Source organism: Pongo pygmaeus, chromosome 13, assembly GCF_028885625.2.
Source record: "Pongo pygmaeus isolate AG05252 chromosome 13, NHGRI_mPonPyg2-v2.0_pri, whole genome shotgun sequence".
Lineage (NCBI taxonomy): Eukaryota > Metazoa > Chordata > Mammalia > Primates > Hominidae > Pongo > Pongo pygmaeus.
The window spans coordinates 89,920,664-89,941,319 of NC_072386.2; the positions used below are offsets into that span (position 1 = coordinate 89,920,664).

At 39.9% G+C, this 20,656-nt stretch overlaps 1 long non-coding RNA gene across 1 annotated transcript in view; it reads right to left on the bottom strand.

Annotated features, from left to right (window-relative positions):
- Positions 1 to 793: 793 nt before the first annotated feature.
- The window catches only part of LOC134737918 (uncharacterized), a 260,425-nt gene continuing 240,562 nt past the window's right edge, over positions 794 to 20,656 (bottom strand). Inside the window, exons 3-4 of the long non-coding RNA XR_010123344.1 lie at positions 2,725 to 2,896; positions 794 to 2,001 (exon numbers count right to left, since the gene is read on the bottom strand). This is a non-coding gene — a long non-coding RNA (uncharacterized LOC134737918). The remainder of the gene's footprint in view (positions 2,002 to 2,724; positions 2,897 to 20,656) is intronic.

The window sequence follows — 20,656 nt, forward strand, 5'->3', positions numbered from 1 at the left end:
TGGGGAAAACCTTCTGGCCTGAGGCACCAGAGCCTAGGCATTGTGGCCACAGAACTATGACTTGCAACCTGAGGTTTCACACAGCAACAGTCTTGGGACTACCCACTTCTTATGACTCAGTGTTGTGGGACATCTTTTATCCCAATTTCTCTTTTTCTACCACCCATAACCACCTGTCTCATTCCAGCTGGCTCTTGTATGACCTAATTTGGATCTGTTCTTTACACAGGCCTTGTCCTAAGCTCAGGCCTTCAGTAGCTTTTCACAACCACACCAGTCCAACGTGGGCTTTTGCTTGGCAAAAGCCTCTTACCTCTACTGGTTGGTGAAGCAGAATGAGGAGGAGACACTGACCTTCCAATAAATACAGCTCCCGCAGCCTCATGTGCAAGGCTTCCTGTTCATTCCTCATTGTTCTTCAAAGCCCAGCTAAGACATAATCTCCTCCAGGAAAGCTTCATGATGCCTCAGATGCTCTGAATTCTGGGTCTCATCTGCCTCTTCTAATAGCCCTGAGCACTTTGGGCTTTATTTACATTATAGTGATATGAATTCATATAGATATTTCTACAACCCCCATGAGCACTTTGATTTACCTGTGTATTCCTTACAGTGCCAGACACAGAGTGGATGCTCAATAATATTTATTGAGTCCATAACAAACCCCCTCATTAAGGCTTTCTATTTACCAAAGGTACTTCACCACCCCCCCTCAAATAATTTCAGTGCTTTATAGTAGAGGTCAGAAAGCTATGGCCCATCACCTGTTTTTGTAAATAAAGCTTGACTTGAACACAGCCATGCGTTTTCATTTATTTAGCATGCATCTCTGATTTTGTACCACAATGGCAGAGTTGAACAGTCACGATGGAGACCTTACATGATAGGTTGCAATGCCAGAAATATTCACTCTCTGGCTGTTTGCAAAAATTTTGGTCAACTCTATTTTATAGCAGGGAAGTATAGGTTTCTTTATCTGCAATGCAGGGATAATAACAAACATCACAGAGCTGTTGGGAAGATCATAAACGATAACAGATGTAAAGTTTTTCTGTACATGGCATACACTCTTCCTGCCACATGGGGTCAAATTGAGGCTTGAAATCTCAAGTGATGATGGGATAAGTGTGAAGGTGGCCTATCCCACCAAAGCTGCTACCTGGTAAGCATACAGTGTTGCACAAACACGTAACTGAAATATCTGCCAACAATGAACCAAACTCCAGCCTGCCCTCCAGAATAGACTCTTCCCATATGGCATTAATCAGATGGGGCTATGGCTGCTGGAGAGAATAAAATAAGCCCCTGAATGTTTCTGTTCCTTATTTATAATAAATGCTTTTAGAAGTCACTTAATTAGTGCCATTGGCAGATTTGCATAACTGCTGGTTATGGTAGATAAGAATGATTTTTTACTTGATTTGACAGAGCTAACATGCAAATCCCAAAATATTTTCAATGAGCCTCCTAGCTAGTTATCAACATGAATCTTATACTTCCTAAGGTGGGCCTCCGAGTCTCGAGGAAGTGACATGTTTTAAGACTCGGGGGAAGTGTGGGTGATGGGATAAGCAGGCTTGGGCACAGCCCTGGGTTTATATGGAAGAAGGAGACATTTCATTGCAACTGAGCTGGAAGAGGTATTCATCAAGAGGAGAGAGATGGGCTGGAATTTGAAGACCGTGCTACTTCTGGCTGTAGGCTGCCCATGGCTGGGATGGTGGGAGGTGAGCTGTTCAGGATCCGTCTCACACCAAGTCTCTTCATTTTGAACATAATGTGCTGCTGCCTTTGTCCAGCTGAGAGATTTCATCCATCTTAATGAGATATAAAGCCTTCTCCCAGAAAGGGGAAGTTGTGCTCCAAGCTCCTGAGCAAGTGAACATGAGCCTGACCCCAGAATCCCATACCCACTCAGATACTCTCTCCACCACCTCATGCTGCAGGGGCACCTCAAGTTACTGAGCATCAGACCCCTTCACGGCCACCATCAAACTGGACCTGAAAAGGAGGCAGAGAGGGTCATTAATACTCTTGATGGTGCAGAGTAAGAATCTGAGGCCTAGAAAACTGCATATGGACCCCACCTGTGGCATACACAGATGGGAACTCTGATCCCAGCCCTGCAGTCTTCTCCACCATGCTGCCCCTAGCGGAGATGGCCTCCTGGTTCCCTGTTGCTGACTGCAGAACTCTGGGCTGGCCCTTCTGATCCTACTGCCAGCCACGTGACTGGAGCTCTGCTCAGACCAGACTGTCCATCTAAGATTCCCCACTAGCTGCCCGCAAAGCCTGATCCACGTTGCACTGACACCCAAGGCTTTCCAGGGCTGGGACTAGGGTGAAGCGAGTGAGCCATCAGGGTACAAAACTCAAGGAGGTGCTCACACCCAGTGTTGTGCAAATGCCATCGCTTTCTTGTGAAGATTAAATAAAGTAATGCATATAAAGTGCTTAGGTGCTATAAAAGTATCTGATATTGTTTTTAGGAATAGTTGCACTAGTAATAGCAGTACTGAGAGGAGTTCTGTTTTTTCTTCTATGTGGAGATTAAATTAACTTTTTCAGTGAATAAGCTAAGAAATTTGTAGTTACATAGATGTGAGCTATTGTTCCAGAAGAATTGGCATGCCTTTAGGGGCTCAAATGTTCCTAATGAGGACTGTTAGTTTTGTACCATTTGATGGCCCAAGTGACCCTGTGATCCCGCCCTGCCTTTCTTACATGCTAAGAAGTTTGGATTCCACACTGGCACTAACAGGAGTCACTGATGGATTTTAAGCTGGAAGTGATACAGCAAATCTGTGCTTATGAAGATCCCTCTGGCAATGTGATCTCGAACCAGGCAGGGCCAGAACCAAAGGCAAGGAGGCCAGTTGGAGGCAGGTGAACCATCCTGGCAGGAAACAATGAGGCCTGAATTAGGGTAGTGGTAGTAGGGATGAGAAAGGGCCAGGCAAGAGAGTATGGATGAGGAAGTAAAATCTGTTCTTCACTCCTGGAAAAACAACTGTGAATCAGTGATACCATCTTTATCCCCAAAGGCAAACAGATCCTTCATTAGTGCTAGCAATTGAGAGCTGTGTGAGGTTTGGTACCCACTAGCTGCTAAACATGCATATAAAAGGAAGCACACCATATGCTAAGATGAGTTAATGCCAATTGGCCCCACTCAGATATATACTGCTTTAATTTTAACACTTCATTTGAACAAAAGTCTACTTCTAATGAAGCTAAGGATTCCCAAAGAGTTTCTTCCTGCTGGCCAATTTGACTCGATTTCTTTCCTTGGTGATGAAATGCCTCTTTCGATAGGTATGACCAGGATTCAGATGTCAATGAAATAAGATAAACAACGTCATGGACATATGAAATTAGATGCCTTGGAAGATAGTGAGTTCCTTGTCACTGAAGGCATGCAAGAAAAAGCTAGACAGCCACTTGATGGAGTTGTTGCAGCGAATATTCAAACATCAGAAGGTGAGTGGGATAGGGATGTTGGGCTTGATGACCTTTAAGAGCTTCCAAAACCATGAAATTCTAAGAGGTTGAATCAGAAATGTAGTTCTTGGTTGATCAGGGGAACCCCATAATTACAGCAGATCAGAATGAGGATCTAAGATTTTTCAAGCAAATCCAGAAGTTATAACTACCTCAGGGAAAATATCTGGATAACCCATCAGCCAAGATGGCTCAAGGACATGAGAATGGAGATCATCAGAAGAAAAGCTCTGGCCGGGCTCAGTGGCTCAAGCTTGTAATCCCAGCACTTTGGGAGGCCAAGGTGGATGGATCCCTTGAGCACAGGAGTTCAAGACCAACCTGGGCAACATGGAAAAACTCTGTCTCTACAAAAAATACAAAAAATTAGCCAGGTGTGGTGGAATGCACCTGTAATCCCAGCTACTAGGGAGGCTGACGAGGAGGATCGCTTGAGCCCAGGAGGCAGAGGTTGCAGTGAGCTGAGATCATGCCACTGCACTCCAGCCTGGGTGACAGAGCAAAACCTTTTCTCAAAAGAAAAGAAGAAGAGCTTTTCTTTCAACATCATTTTGATGACCCTCGCACAAATGAGAAACTTTTTAGGGATAAGAACTAGGAAAACACTTTGATTTTCTCTTCTATACAACTGACGTGTGTCTCTTTTCACTCTGGCCATCAGAAAGCTCAGAACTTAACTTGCACATGAAAATAACAATCCTGCAGACCCTTGGGTTCTGTTTGTTATCAGTGCCCTCTCCTGTCCCACCTCACCAGCCTTCTGGCCTCTTATTTTAATGTATACATTTTCTAGTCCTAATTTTGTTTTTAATCTATAGTTTACGTAATATGTACGTTTCCTATAAGCTACCTGAACTGTTCTGAGAAACGAGGAGGGAAAAAACAAGAAAATAAATAATAAACCACCATCAAGGAAATGAATTATTGGCTTTCTGTGGTAAGCTGTGAGGAAATTATCAGGGGCACATTAGACTGAGGGCCATAGACTCGAGTAGTCAGCACTCATCTGCCATGATGGAACTCCTCTCCACTTCTCAGTCTCCTCTTCTGCAAAATAATGTCTGGAGCCCCGGCCTAGACTGAGCTTTGGCCCTCAAGATCTCCTTGCCTTTGGTTGTTCTGCTCGAGTTCCCAAGTACATCTCCAAATACTGCCGCTCTACCAAGTTCAGGCCTCTCCTGGACTTTAAGTTCTCCTACCTATAGATGACATCCTTGATTTTATATAAATATATTTTTAAACAATATGCTTCTATATACTTATTGTGTTTCTTGTACTGTTCCGAATACTTCCCTGTAGTAATTCATGTAAACCTCATAATAATCTTATGAGAGAGATACTATTATTATGCCCATTTTACAGATGTGAAAACTGAGGCCTTTAGAGGTTAAGTAAATCACTAGTAAATGACAGAACCAGATTCAAAATCTAGGCAACCAGGCTCTAGTTCATGCTCTTAACTATATGTTCCCTCAAATCCAACCATGACTTTGACTCAGCTCCCAGACCTTACTTGGATTATTCACTCTCCTTTATTATTGCCTTCCTGTCATCCAATTATACAAAGACTTTCCTGAGTGCTACTTGGGGTCAAACTCTGTGCTGGGACAGGAACCAGGCACGAGTCCACATTATCCCACCCATTATATTAGGAGCTCTCTATTTGGGGACAGGAGTCAAACACGTACCCCATTTGCTAGAATCCAGAGGGAAATTAAATACATGCTGTGTGAAAGTTCAAGCAATGGGCTATGCCAATGGGACTTGCATTGATAGAGATGGAAATGCAAAGGGGTGGGAAGAGCATTGCAGGCAGGTAGAAAGATCTGAGCCAAGCCCAGAGGCATGATAGTGCACAGAGTATTCAGGAAGGATATGAGGTTTTGAAAATGGTGACGTGGCTACATGGCATCACAGGGTATGACTCCTGGCTTTATCTTTGAACTGGTCTTTTATCAACCTTTCCATTCAACTGTTAGTAAATACATATTTGTTGCATGCCTATTAGGGGTCAGGCACTGTTTTGAGTGCTAGGGATACAGCAGTCAACAAGATACCGTCATTCACGACCCTTCCAAGGTAATGGAAGGCTACATGTTGTTCATCAAATAAAATAAAAATGTCAGGTGGTGGTAAGTGCAATGAAGAACAACATACAGAGTAATGGGACAGAGAGTCGGGGAAGGTTGCTTTTGTAGGTAGAGCTATCAGAGAAGGCTCTTTGATAAGGTAATCTTTTAGCACATATCTGAATGGAATGGCAGGTGAGCTATGAAGATATCTGGTGTGAAGGTGTCATAGGCAGAGAGAGAAAAATATAGATGCCTGGAAAATGAACTATGTTTCTCACTTTTGAGGAATAGCAAACGAGGCTGGCGAAAAGGTGGTGAGGAAATGAGATCCAAAATGTTGTAGGGCTCTGGGCCATGTGGGGTCCTGTTCATTGAGTAAGAACTTTGGAGTGTACTCTTAATGCAGTAGGAAGCCGCTGGAAGGCTGTTGGTGAACCAAGCATTACAGCCACGTGAGTGAGTCTAAATCTCCTGGGAAATCTAAGTTCTGTCCTACTGCAGGGCTTTTACCCATGCTGTGCCCTCTGCCAGGAATGTCTTTCCCCCACTATTTACTGGGCCATTGCCTACTCCCCTTAGGGAAGTGTCTTTACTTCCCTTTTGTAGCACTTACCAAAAGGAACATTACACAATCATATGCATAAATTTCATTTCTCACTGTTTCTTCCACTAGATAGGGAGCTCCATGAGGTAAGACAGTGTGGCTGTCTTTTTATGCTTGTATCTTCAGTATCCAGTACAGGGTCTGATTTTTAAGAGGTGCTCAATAAATATTTATCAAATGAATGTGAAAATAAATGAAAGATAAAGAAGAAAAGTCAAGTTGGAGCCTCTAACCCTGTGGTAGAGAAGCAACTCTGGCCTGCAGATCATAGAATGGCCACATGGAAAGCATATTAAGGGTGCAGTTCAGGGTATGATTCTGCCCAGCCCCTAATAACCATGGGCAAGAGAAATGGAAAGGAATTGAGACTGGAGGCAGAAAGAATAGAAAGCAATGTTTAAAGCTGTCTGATAGACTTCCTTTCCTGTGCAAAATTTTCATATTTGGGAGAAATGTATGTGTTACAGAGGATTTCATGAATTTAGGGATTTACCAAGGTCTGAGTAATGCTGCAATGTATGGTGATAACAGTCAATGATTGCTAGTAGTATGATCAAATAACAACAAGTACCAAGTAGCAGAGATTACACTATACAAGAGTCAGGAACTCTGAGTTTGTTCATCCATTTATTAATTTATTCAATCATTATTCATGCAACAAAATTGATTATTGACCACATGTTAGGGGCCAGGCCCTATGACAGGCACTGGATTTAGGTTCTGTTTGTTACCTACTAAGCATGCAAACTTGGGCAAGGCATTTAACATCTCTGTATAAGGAGGAAAAGAATCCTCATGTATAAGGGAGTGGTCTTCCCCATTAAAGGAAAAGACAAAGCCCTCCATACTTTGTTCAGAGATCTGGGTTTCCAGATGGAGAGGTATGACAGAGAAAAAGGCCTAAATTCTGTCTCCTTGAGTTTCCTTTTCCTCATAGAGTTCTAACTTGGATTCCTCTGGCACACCCAAAGAGTCTGGAATGGTTTCTATCATCTCCTTCATGGCCTAGTAAAATCTCTACTTGTCCCCCAGGGCCCACATTAAATGTCTGAGCTCTTGAAACCTTCATTGGCTCCCTATTCCTTTAGCAAAATAAATCCCTCCCATCTGCCCCACTTTGAACGCTCAGCTCATCAAGTTGTTGTGCAGCTGACTTCTCCGTGTGACTGGAAGGTGGGTTCTTCTAAGATGCATGTTTTCTTCCACTGTCTCCCCAGCCTTTGGCTAAGTGTCTGGCCCAGAATATATTCTCTGTAGTTAAATGGATAAAAAGTCACCAGGCCAGCAGAATAGCTGACAAGTGACACAGTGGTGGAAGGAAGTCTGAACAGACTTACTATGACTCAGAAAAAGACACCTCTCAACTAAGCTAGCTAAGAATACCAATAACTACTCACTGAGGGACACTGAGAGACCAGGGGGCCTCGGGGGTGGGAGGTAAGGGGTTGAGTCAATGGAACTTGCTTGTAGAAGACAGAAGGGTGGTCAATTATTTATTTTTCTTAATAAAATTATATTATACCCCATATCTTTGCAAGTTAGAGGTAGATGATGGCTTACTGAACTGTCTGTGCAGACATGTGCCCAGGTCTTCGGATGGAAGTTTGAGCCTCAAATGACACACCCTTGAGGCCTACTGTGCCTTGGGCATCTCTAGCTCTTTTTCTAATAGAATGTTAATAATTAAGGAACAAAGACATTCATCCTAAGTAGTGTGGTTGTTCCAGATATAGCAAAACTATGTATCTTGCTATATTGCTTTTGCTTTGTTTTTGTTTTTTTTTTAATAAACCTTTGTTTGTTGAGTATGTACTATGCTGGTGCAGGCTTTGTACTAAATGTTTTGCATGTATTGTATAATTTAAAACAAATGTAGCAAAATGGGGGGAAGCTGTTTTTATATTCCCTCTTGGAACACCTCTTGGGAAGAAAACAAGTACGATTGCAAGCAGTATTTTGATAGAGAATTTGAAGTGAGAGATGAGACCCCAAAAATCATAGTGAAGTAACATCAGATGACTGCTAAAAAAATTTTTCTGATAGACAAGTGGATGCCCATTTAATGGCAAGGCTTCTGAACTGCTGAGCAGCAACATGACCGTGGGCTGTGCGATGGTGTGAAAGTTTGGAGCAGGACTGAATTGTTCATAAATAATAGCAGATAGGCTGAGGACAGCTTTCAGGAGGGATACTGGGGATTGTGAAAGTCCCACTGTAGGACATGTGATAAAACATTCTCCATCTCCCCTAGGAAATCACCAGAAAACTCTTTCTTATTCCCTAATACTCTTGGGAGATGAAGATTTTTTGGCAAGATAGAAAGAAAATCTGAGGTCAGCAAAGTCAGCAGACATAGGAGACAGCCATAAATCTGGGTGACATTTAATTCACAACCCAAGGAGGCAAAAGATATTACCCTAATTTTACAGGTAAGGAAATCAAGGCTTGGACAAGTCTGTTGTCCAACACACACAGCTGGAGTGGCTGGATAGCCATTCAAACAGGTTTCCTTGTTTCCAAAGACTATAATTTTAACCCTAGAAGGTATTTCCCTCTACGATTCTATGACTGCTTCCTACTTATCAAAAGTTCAATAAGTTTGATGATGTCTTTGCCTAATTTTATTTTAAGCCACATTAATAACAGAAAACATCATTGCACATAGCGTGGAAAGAGAGGAATGCTTCTAGCCATGGGGTATAAATAGCTAACTGATCTCCTGTCTTCAAAAAGGGACCAGAAGTGAAACTTCAGCAGGCGGAGTGACTGCACATGAGGGAAGAGAGCAGCCTCTTTGCACACATGGGCACACACTGCCGAAAATGAGATTTGAGTTGTTGCTGCCATAATCTCCACAAACGCCCACCATGGAATGACATCACTGCCAAAGCCCAATTAGTTCAGAGAAGACCCTGGCACTGGATGATATTCCTTCAAGATGGCATGAGATTCCAAATATAAATTGGGTCCGCACTGGGCGATGATTCAAGAAATCGTATTGGCCAGTTCACAGGACTAGAAATCCTTTAGACAGGCTTTGGAAATTGTATCATTCCAGATACAGACAGAGGTACAGTTACAACTCAGACCTCTCAATAAACATCTAGAAAAAGAAATGCAGAGGTCCTCTGACAATGATGTGGTTATCATATCACGGATTACACTTACAGAAGATGGAGGAAAAGTTTATCAAGATGCATCGTCTTCCTAAGCTGCCTTATCTTTTCAGGAAAACAACTGTCAAACATTTAAAATAGTAAGAACTCCCCATATTTGAATTGCTCTCTACAATTTGCTTGCATGTACTTAATTGGATCTTACCTCCACAACAACCCAGTAGGATCAATACAATTATTGTTGCTATTTTATAGATGAAAGCCTAAGGTTTAAGAGAGGTATATTTTGAAGGTTACTTGAGGGCAGAGATTTTGTATCCCTCTTCTTTGTGTCTTCAGCTTGTTTCCTAGGGCCTGACCTGTCACAGGATGCTACAAATGCCAACTGAATTGGATGGAATGGAACTGAGTGACCTGCCCAAGCCCAAAAGTCACAGCAACAGAACTCACAGCCCAGTGTTCACTCCTACCTGATGTGCTGTCACATCATCAGTCTAATGCTTACCATGCACCTGTTTTGTGTCTGGGCATGTGAAAAACACTAGAAGTCCAGGTGGGCTCCATGTAATCATGCAGCTCCATGGAAGAGGGAGGTGGAAGAGAGAGCTAGAGAGACAATAGTGTGAGGAGGACTTGGCTCATCATTGCTAGTTTTGAAACTGGAGGAAGGAGCCATGAGCCAAAGAATGCAGGCAGCCTCCAGAAAGTTAGAAAAGGCAAGGAAATGGATTTGGCCTACTGCCTTCGGAAAGAACACCACCCTGCAGGCACTTAGACTGTAACCCAGTGGAACCCATTTTGGACTTCTGACCTCCATAACTGTAAGATATTATTGTATTGTTTAAGTCAGTGGTCCCCAACCTTTTTGGCACCAGGGACTGGTTTCATGGAAGACAATTTTTCCACAGACCAGAGTGTGGGGGGATCGTATGGGGATGATTCAAGCACATTACATTTATTGTGCACTCTATTTCTATTATTATTACATTGTAATATATAATGAAATAAATACACGACTCATTGTAATGTAGAATCAGTGGGAACCCTGAGCTTGTTTTCCTGCAACTAAACAATCCCATCTGAGGGTGATGGGAGACAGTGACAGATCATCAGGCATTAGATTCTCATAAGAAGCATGCAACCTAGATCCCTCGCATGTGCAGTTCACAATAGGGTTTGTGCTCCTATAAGAATCTAATACCACTGCTGATCTGACAGGAGGCAGAGCTCAGACTGTAATGCTCACCAGCCCACTGCTCACCTCCTGCTGTGGGGACTGGGGTTTGGGGATCCCTGGTGTAAACCACTCAATTTGTGGTAATCTGTTACAGCAGCAATAGAAGTAGCAAAGTATAGGGTAGCAAAGGACTACTATGAGTCAAGAAGCATTATTCCTGCATGGATCAAAAACTGAGGGTTTTCGTATCCTTCATTTTGTGTTTTGCTTCCAAACATTTGCACTAAGAAAACAATCAGAATTCTCATGAAGGTTTATATAAGAATTTTCATTTACAACATTAAAAAGTTCAATAACAAGGGATTAATACTCAGCCACACAACACAGTACTACGTGGCCATTAAAAAATACTTTCTTTAAAAAATATTCAATAGCTTGGGAAAAGCTGATGATCAAGTTTAAAAAACAGGTTACAAAATAATACATAATTCCAATTTTATAAATGTTGAAAGAAATATACCAGAATGTTAATGATGAAATAAAAATTTAAGGTAATTTCTTAAAAAGGTAATGATGGTTACCTTTGTGGGGAAAGATTATGGGAGTTTCTTTGTTTCCTTATACATTTCCGTATCTTTCAGAAATGAGCATGAATTACTTTTATAATCAGAAAAAGAAACAATTATGTTAAAAATAAAGCAAGCCCCTCAGGTAACAAGAGCCACAAAATTCATCAAGCCTTTGACTGAATAATCTCATTTATGAAAATATATCCTAAGGAAATAAAAGACAAAAAAATCTTTTAAGTGAAAAGGTTTTTGCAGCGATGCTACCCACAATCATTTAAAATGGGAAGCACCCTGACTATCCAGCAATTTAATTATGATCAAACAAATTATAATATATTTGGTTGATAGAATATTGTGCAGTCATAAAAATAATTAATACAAAGACTATCTAGAAATACAAAAACTACAGAACCGTACAAAGTGAAAACCTGAAGCACAAAACATAAAATATCTACAATTGTGATTATTCCACTTACGTGTGGATAAAGATAGAAAGAAGAGATAAAAATTATAAACAGGTGCTATGTCAAAGAAAAGGGATTCCAAGAGTAATTTGTATAAAGTTACTTCAATAGTAAATAGAACAATTTCATACAGAGATACACCAGCATATAAGTCAAGAAAACTGAGGATGGAAGACTGGTTGGGAGCACTGGAATTATGACAACAGAAGTAGAAGCAATATCTGTGAGAAAGGGCCCTGGAGACCACCCACACAGGGGCATATATTTTTATTTTTATTTATCAATTGGGCAAATATTTCTTAAGCCCCCTTCCTCACATATGAGTAAAACTGAAATGAAAAACAAGAAAATGACAAACATAAAACTTAGCATTTGGGTTACTTTTGGGGAGCAAGGAGAAGGATTCCATTGACAAGGGAACACAGAGACTTACATAAGGATTGACAATTTCTTAGTTTTTAAATTGGGTGGTGAGTACATGAATATTCTTTTTATTATTATTCTGATGTATTACAAGTACTTACAACCATGCTTGGCACACACTGGCTCACTGAAAAAGTTATTTGTAGAATGAATGAAGCTTTTCAGTGGTTCCTTAAATAAAACTCTATCCTTTACTATGGCATACAAAACCCTTCAAGAATCGGCTTCTATCAAACCTATCAATTAACACCAATGACTTCCCACCTAATCTATGGCAATTTCTGTTCATTATTCTCCAAATACACAGGACTCTTTGGTGCCTCTGAGTCTTTGTGTATGCTATTTCTTCTGCCTAGAATGTTTTTCTTCACCAGGAAAACCCTACTCTCAAGGCCAAGTTCACCATAGCTGCTTTGTGAAACTTTGTTGATCTCCCTAATTGCTTTCTCCTCTGCATTCCCATGGTACTTGTCTTATGTGCTGCATCAGAACCAGTAGTGTGTTAATCTATGATAACTCTTACATTGGTGCTATTGCTCACACAGTCCTCTCAGCTCCATTATACTTGCAGTAACTGTGAATTAGACTCCTTTAGTCCTCTCAACAGATGCAGAGGCTGTGTCCACAGGTCAGGTCAGATGACTCGCTGCATCCAAGTTGTATTTAGTAATTTAGATCCTAAAATACTTTTGGGTTTGCTCAAAGCCCAAACAAAATATTAATTTGTTTGAACCAGTTCACATGTATTTAGGCAGTAAACTAGATTTAGAATGTGTTAGACAAGAGACACCTGCTCTATCTTTTATAATATTCCTGACATTTAAGACATACACAACACCTGATTTGAAATACAAAAAAAAAAAAAAAACCTCATGCCAAAAAGTCACAGATCCAAAAACATGAAGCTTTGACTTGCCAGGAAGAGGCGGCTCTAATGAAGGCAAGACTAATGGAGCAAAAAAGACACTATTGGAAAACTCAAAGGCCCTTGAAACCATTCCTTAGAACCCCAATGTCTGCCCACTTTTTAAGTCGATCCTACTATAGAAAGCCTGTTTTTGGAAGATTGGTCATTAGGCAAATAGGCATTCAGTGAATTTGTTTCCTCAAATTAATTCTTAGAGAACTGACCTTGGGCCATGGCTCTATATTGAGACTAGGCACTGTGGTGGTTTCACAGCCTGGACTGTTGAGGCCGTCAGTAGTTCTTGACTGACCATGGTCCCGGGATATATATCAGGCAAAATACAGGTCTACGTTCAGATACACTGATAAAAAGGCAGTGTTTGCAATAAGAATTAACTTAAAGAATGTGCCAAGAGGTGCCGATCATGGAAAGGACTAAGGGTCTTGCCCCAATTACTTCTCTCTGTGCCTCCTTGTATGTTTTATCTTAGCCAGGGAAGGGTGTGGACAGCAATTCCCATTAAAGAACCAGGGCTGGATCTCCCATATGACATTTCACATATGCATTCACTCTGATGGACTTTGCCATCCCCTGACCCAAACCTCATTCATTCATTCAAAAAATATTTATCAAGTGTCTATACTCTGTTATAGGAGCTTGGAGATGCACTGGTGAACAAGACAAGCAAGGTCTGAGTTCTTACTAAGTTTACATTCTAGAAGGAGAAAACAATAAGAAGGAAATATCAGTGCCTGGAGAGGATGAAGCCCATGCAAGTCTTTGCTTCTGTAGTCCACAAGGTGTTTAGTCTTTATTCCATCATCTGGTGACATTAAACAAACACCTGCCATTAAACTAGACCAAACAGCAGACCTATTCAAACTCTCAGCAGTCCCTAGGAGAATTTGATTATAGGAAGTGGACCAGGAAGAATATCTCTATTTGGTCCAATTTCCAAATAGAAATTCGCAGTGTTTGATGAATAATGAATGTGAATAATTAATGCATCTGAGAAAGAAAAATTTCTTACCTGTCAGTTACTTATCTTGGAGATTACACATCCATCACTACTCCCCCGAGGGGCTAGACTCATCTCCATAGAAACTGGGGGCAACCTGAATGTTAATTATGCCTCAATGCCAGATTTCCTGCTCAGAATGTGACTCACCAGAAGACCTTCTAGGACTTTGTTCTGAAAAGTAGAGAACTTAATTTATCTGACACATTTTTTAAAGCCCCAAATAATGAAGTATCTTAATAAGCATAAGAAACTATCAAAAGTCTGGCTCTGTGTGTGCACACATGTAGGAAAGTTACTGTGGTCTGAATGTTTGTGTTTCCCCCCAAATTCATATGTTGAAACCTAATTCGCAATGCAATAGTATTAAGACCTGGGGCTTTGGGGAAGTCATTAGGCCACGAGGATGGAGTCCTCATGAATGGGATAGGTGCTCTTACAAAAGAGGCTTGAGGGAGATTGTTCACGCCTTCCACCATGTGAGGATCCAGCCAGAAGGCACTATCTGTGAGCCCTCACCAGTACCAAATCTGCTGACACCTTGATTTTGGACTTCCTAACCTCTAGAACTGTGAGCAATAAAATTCTGTTGTTTACAAATTACTCAGTCTAAAGTATTTTGTTATAGCGCTCAAGCAGACTAAGACAAAAGGATTACACAGAAGCACATGCATCTTTTGGGAAAGAGATTGATGAGAAGAAATTCAGCCTTGATTTATTGGTAACGTAAGTGCCAGCACCTAGAGAAATGACTAACATGTTGTAGATGTTGACTGCATATTATTGTTATTTTTGAATGTTATGTGGAATGTTATTGAATGAACTACTAATTCTGTGCTGTGAAGATATAACAATTCTCATTTTTATGGTGACATTGTTCAAATGTCCCTTTTATATACATTCTACAAGATATCCTTTTTCTATACATGATTTTATTTTCATATACATTATTTTATTTCATTTTATATACATCAAAAATGAGATAATAACATATTATTTGAAATAATAACATAATAATGAAATAGTAACAACCTAAAATACAGCTACAGGCCCACAATACCTTCTTCATAATTTTTTTCTAAAACTCTGAAAACCAAAAGTTCTGGGAAAACTCATGTAATGACAAAGCCTCTTCATAGTCTTCATCCCATTTACTTGACTATGATACATTTTGCTGCAGAAATAGTAGTGTGTTTCCTTTTGAAGGGCTTCCCAGGTCTTACTTGGTTTGTTTCAATTTATGCATCATTGGCAACATATTACCTTTCTAAAATCTAAAAAATTCTGAATTCCAAAACACATCTATCTGCAAGAATTTTGGTTAGACTCACATTGTCATCCCAATTTTATAATTGGGGTCCTTTGTTTCAGAAAAACTAAGCAATTTAGTCAAGATCATGGAGCTTTTTGGTTCCTGGATTGAACCAAAGTTCTCTGATACAAAATCTCTTATTTTTTTTCTACTACACCAACACTTCAATTACTCTGAAATTGAGCATTGAGATAATTGTCTGTCTTATGAACATAAAAAGGCTAAAGTTGGTCAGAGACTGTGCAGATTTAGTCATCGCAGCGGAGGCTGAGGAAGAACAAATGGCACAGGGCCTGGGGATGGGGGTGGGGTAGGGAGGTCTCATGTGGAGAAACCTCTGCTACCTGAAGGAAATGATTTCCAAAACTTAATCTCATTCTCCAGTGCTAAATAAAGTGCGGTACGTGAAGTAGGAGCTGACCAATGATCATTCCGTAGACGTCTTGTGAATAAATTAGATGTAGATGCGACCTAAGATAGTACTATAATGCCACATCTATTTTTTCTAATCATGGGTTTTTTATTTGAAGTTGAGTGTTAACAGATCTCTTTTGTGGAGAGAGAGTAAGAAGACTAAATTATAAGGTTGGCACTTGTATCAGTCAGGAAAATATAGGTTATGCTGCAGTAACAAATAACCCACAAGGCTCTGTGGCTTAAAACAGTAAAGATTTATTTCTTTTTTATGTAACATGCCCATCACAAGAAATTAGGGAAGGCTCCACTCATTGTAGCCACTCTGGGACTTGGGATGACAATGCAGCTACAATCTCACACATGGTTAGCTACACAACAGAAGGAAAGAGAATCAATAGCTTGCCCTGGCTCATTAAGGATCTGCCTGAGAGTGATACATTGTCACTTCCACTCAATACAGTTCATTGGCCAAAATGAGTAATTGAGCCACACCTAACAGCAAGTGGGCAGGAAATACAAAATTCATGAATACTGAGATTTTCAATAAATTGGTCTGTCCAATAAATATTTCCTTGAGTGTCTGCTAGTGCCCAGCCCTGTTCTATGCACTAGAGATTAAAAATTGTGTTAAATGCTATGAAGAGAAAGAAAGCAGGATAAGGGGAATTGAGTGACAGGGCTGGGGAGGGAGAGGAGAAAACAAGGCCAGGGAAGAATTCTCCAAAGCAGAGACCCAGAAGAAAACAGAAGGAAGAGGCTGGGTAAGGGAGATTTTGCCTTTAAGGCAGAAACAAGACATCATGAACCCAAATCTCAGGAAAATCCAGAATGATTCTCAAAATAGAGACAGAGAGGTGAAACATCAACCAGTATGTACTGGTGAGGCTGAAACAGCCCAGCTCCTTCTCTTCCAGCCTTGTAAGACACGTCCCACTTCCTTCTTTTTCTGACTAAAACAACACATGTGACAGAACACTTCCTTTTTCCCCATGGTTAAGCAGCATGCAAAAGAGCTTTACTTCAGGAGAGAATGGCAATCGGCAATTGTTTGGTAAACAAATGATCCCCCATTTATTGAGCAAAATCTGTATTTCAGGTGTCTTAGTTGTTTTACATACTTTATTTCATTGAGTAGGGTTGTTGTAAAAAGGATAAATTATATAGGATTATTATTACCATTTTATAGATGAAAATATATAAAGAGAGGTAACTAACTTTCTGGGGTGGGGGTGAAACAGATATTTCATGGAAAAGGTAGACTCTGGCTCCCAAGCCTGTGCTCTCAATTACTATGAAACATAGCAAACTGTAGACTTTTTGAAAGAAAAATTTGAGAAAATCCACATGTTCACCTGAATTGTTTCATAATTTAAAGATAGAATTGCCCCATCACAGGAAGAAGGAACATTATCTAGACCTCTTTGCTAGATTATTCCTTTTCTGGAATAATAATAATTATTATTATAATTAATAATTATTATTTGGTATTATTCCTCTCCTAGAATAATAATCAGATTGAATTTATTTGCTTCCTGTATTATTTTTATTAATATATTTTCCTAGTATTAATTATTACTTAATAAATGTAAATTTTTGAGAGTGAGAATGTTTCAAAATGTGGGATCAATGGTAAAAATCAGATTGAATTTATTTGCTTCCCACCACTAGAAAGCAAGCTCCATGAGTGTCCACTTTTTTCTTACTTTTATTCTCATGCCTTCCACCATAGAAAAGCACTTTACATACAATTAGTAATTATAAATGAATGGTTAGAATGAATGAATGAATGAATGAGTGAACGAACGAATAGGAGAATTCAGGAAAAGGTCTCTTACTTGAGCAGGAGATCTTAATCTGGGGTACATTAATGGACTTGGGGGTATCTTTCAATGCCTTGAAATTACATGCAGTTTTGTGGGGAGAAGAGTGTGTTTGTGTATGTCATCAGATTTTCAAAGAAGGCAATAATCCACAAAAGTTAAAACCACTCTGTGTGGCATATTCATACAATGGAATATTATTCAGCTCTAAAAAGAAATAAAGTTCTATACATGCTACAACATGGATGAAGGTTGGAAACATTATGCTAAGGGAAAGAAGCCAGACACAAAAGGCCCGCATTCTGTATGATTCCACTAATATGAAATGCTCAGAAAAGGAAAATCCATAGACACACAAAGTCGATTGGTGGTTTGCCAGAGGCTGGAGGGGGAGTAGAGGGTAGAATGAGTAGCAATTGCTTAATAGGTATGGGATTTCATTTGGGGTGACAAAAATATTCTGGAACTAGATAGTGGTAATGGTTGCATAACACTGTGACTATACTAATAGCCCTGCATTTTACATCTTAAAATGGTAAGTTTAACGTGAATTTTACCACAAAGGTAATAATAATAAGAAAAAAATTACTTTATGAATAAAGGAAAGAAGCAGAGTCAAATTATTTCATACATCTAACAGGATGGATGGTGGAATATGAGTCTGAGAAGTTGTCAGTTACAATCTAATATTCTAATAATATTTGGAATGAGAATATTTACAACACTAGGAGTAACAACTTTCATTTGTTTCAGGTTTTGCAGTTTTGAACAACTTTCCAAATGCATTATTTAATTTAACTGTTAGAAAAGAAACTTGTGAGATAGACAGGGTACATACAATTTCCTGATTATCTCTACTTTAAAAATGAGAATGATGAGGCTGAGTGAAGTTAAGTCATTTTCCTAAAGTCACATAGCTACCAAATGGTAAAATGAAACTCTAAACCCAGGTCTGCCTGTGCTTTTGACAATTTGGTTCCTCCAGCTCTTTTCAACCTTTCACATCTTTCCAGAAATCACAAGTGTTCCTGTGGTCAGCCTCCCTACCCAGGTGAGAGAAAATGTCACGTGTCTTCTCTTATGTCTGGAATGACATCATCTTAATGTGGTCACACTGGGTACCTCACTGTGATCAGAACTTCTGACTAGAAATTATAGACATCTATGGTCAGTGAAAATACTAGGAAAAGCTGCATTTTTCTAATGTTAATTATTACTTAAGCAGTGTTTTTCCTAGTATTAATTTTTACTTAATAAATGTAAATTTTTGAGAGTGAGAATGTTTCAAAACGTGGGATCAATGGTAATTAAAAAAAAAGTTTTTAAAGCTGGTGAATGAAACTACAGATCTTGTCCAACTTCCTCATCTTACCAATGAGAAAAATTGGCACAAAGAGGTTAGTGGCTTATCTGAGATGACAGAGAGTTAGTGTCAGAGGTAAGAGTGAAACTCAAGGCTTTTAAATGCTCAATAAAAGCACAAGGTAGCCAGACTTCCAACAGAGTACCTCAGAAGAGATCATTTAGTTTGTGTATTTAGCAGTCCAAGAATAAGCCGACGTTTACTGTGAACACAGAAAGAATTAGGGATTCAGTGGTAATAAATGACCTAAATGTTTAAAATTGGCCTCAAATGAATCCATTTTCTACCTTTTGTTGTTTCCACTGTGCTGAAGCACAATGACGTAGTGACTTTATAATTTTAGCCAGGAGTGGCCAATTATCCAGAACTTGCCAGTCCTATTTTGTAAACACAGTTGGTAGCTGGGTGAATAATGCAGGGCTGTAGTGTCATTTTCAGGCACGGAGACACAGCCTTAGAGATCTTCCAGGCTGGGTTTCCCCAACCACAGTCAGCTGACAGCCAGGGAGGAATGTTTACTGCCCTGGGCAGGTGGGCAACTCCACCTTCCTCCTCAGAGAGACACTTTTGCTTGGCTCCCCTCCCCTCTGAGGTAGGGTGGAGGTGTGCAATCAATGTTTCCAAGAAACAGCATTAGCCGTCTTGGGGGAGAAATGGGGGAGAATACTGAAAAGAAGACCTGTTAGAACAAAATTAATTTAACAAAGCTCCTCAGTGTCTGCTTTGAGCTGGAAGGAAGATGTTCAAAATCATGTAAATTAAACCTTCACTCCCCCCGTGAAGAAACTCAGGCCAGAGAATGGATTAACTTGCCCAGAGTCACAAAGTCAGGATGTAGTAATCAAGGCCAGCCTGAGATCCTCCAAATTCCAGGCCAGTGCCTTCTCATACCTCTTCATATTCTCAGTCATTCTCTTTTAGATAAAATAACCATGATTCATAACACATCAATGCCACATTAGGCATTGAATATACTCCATATTCTGCATGATTCCTCGGGTATATTTTGACTCATATGTGCAAGGTTATGGGTTTTTGTCCTATGCACCCATATCTCTTAAGGACAAGTACAGGGTCTGTCTTGTAGAAAGAGTGTGTGATCTGTTTAATGGCAACATGGATGATATGGATGATACCGTGTTGGGTTATCTCGTGACACACCATCCTTTCCTTGGAGTGACAAGCCTTCTCTTCTTGTCTGCTTTACATTCCTTTTTTCCACCCGTTGAAATTTTTCAAGCCCCAGTCAAAAGCTGCCTTCTATTATCTCTAGTGGAAAGGCAACTGCCAAGACTGACATCAGACAGCCTTGGAGCTGGGTGCTACCTTGACTACTGCTAATGCATGACGCAGGCAAGTTACTTAAACTCTTTGAGGTTCCAAATAACCCATTGTCAAAGAGTTAATAATACTGACCTCATTCAACTTTTCTGTTGGAAAAAAAAATGGGTAAAATTCCCAGCATAGCATGCGCCACATAGTAGCTTCTGTTTTTAAAGAAGTTTTTAATTAACAAGTAAAAAATACATATATTTATGGTGTACAACATGATTTGATATATGTATACATTGTGGAATGGCTAAATTAAACTAATTAACGTACACATTACCTCACCTACTTTTGTGGTGAGAATACTCAAAATCTACTCTGTTAGCAATGTTCCAGTACACAATATAGTCACCATGATGCACAATAGATCTCTTAACCTTATTCCTCCTGTCCAACTGAAATTCTGTGCCCTTTGACCACCATCTCCTCAATCTCTCTAACCCCAGTCTCTGGTGACCACCATTTTACTCTTGGTTTCTATAAATTCAACGTCTGTAGATTCCACATATAAGTGGGATCGTATTGTATTTGTCTTTCTGTGCCTGGCTGATTTCACTTAACATA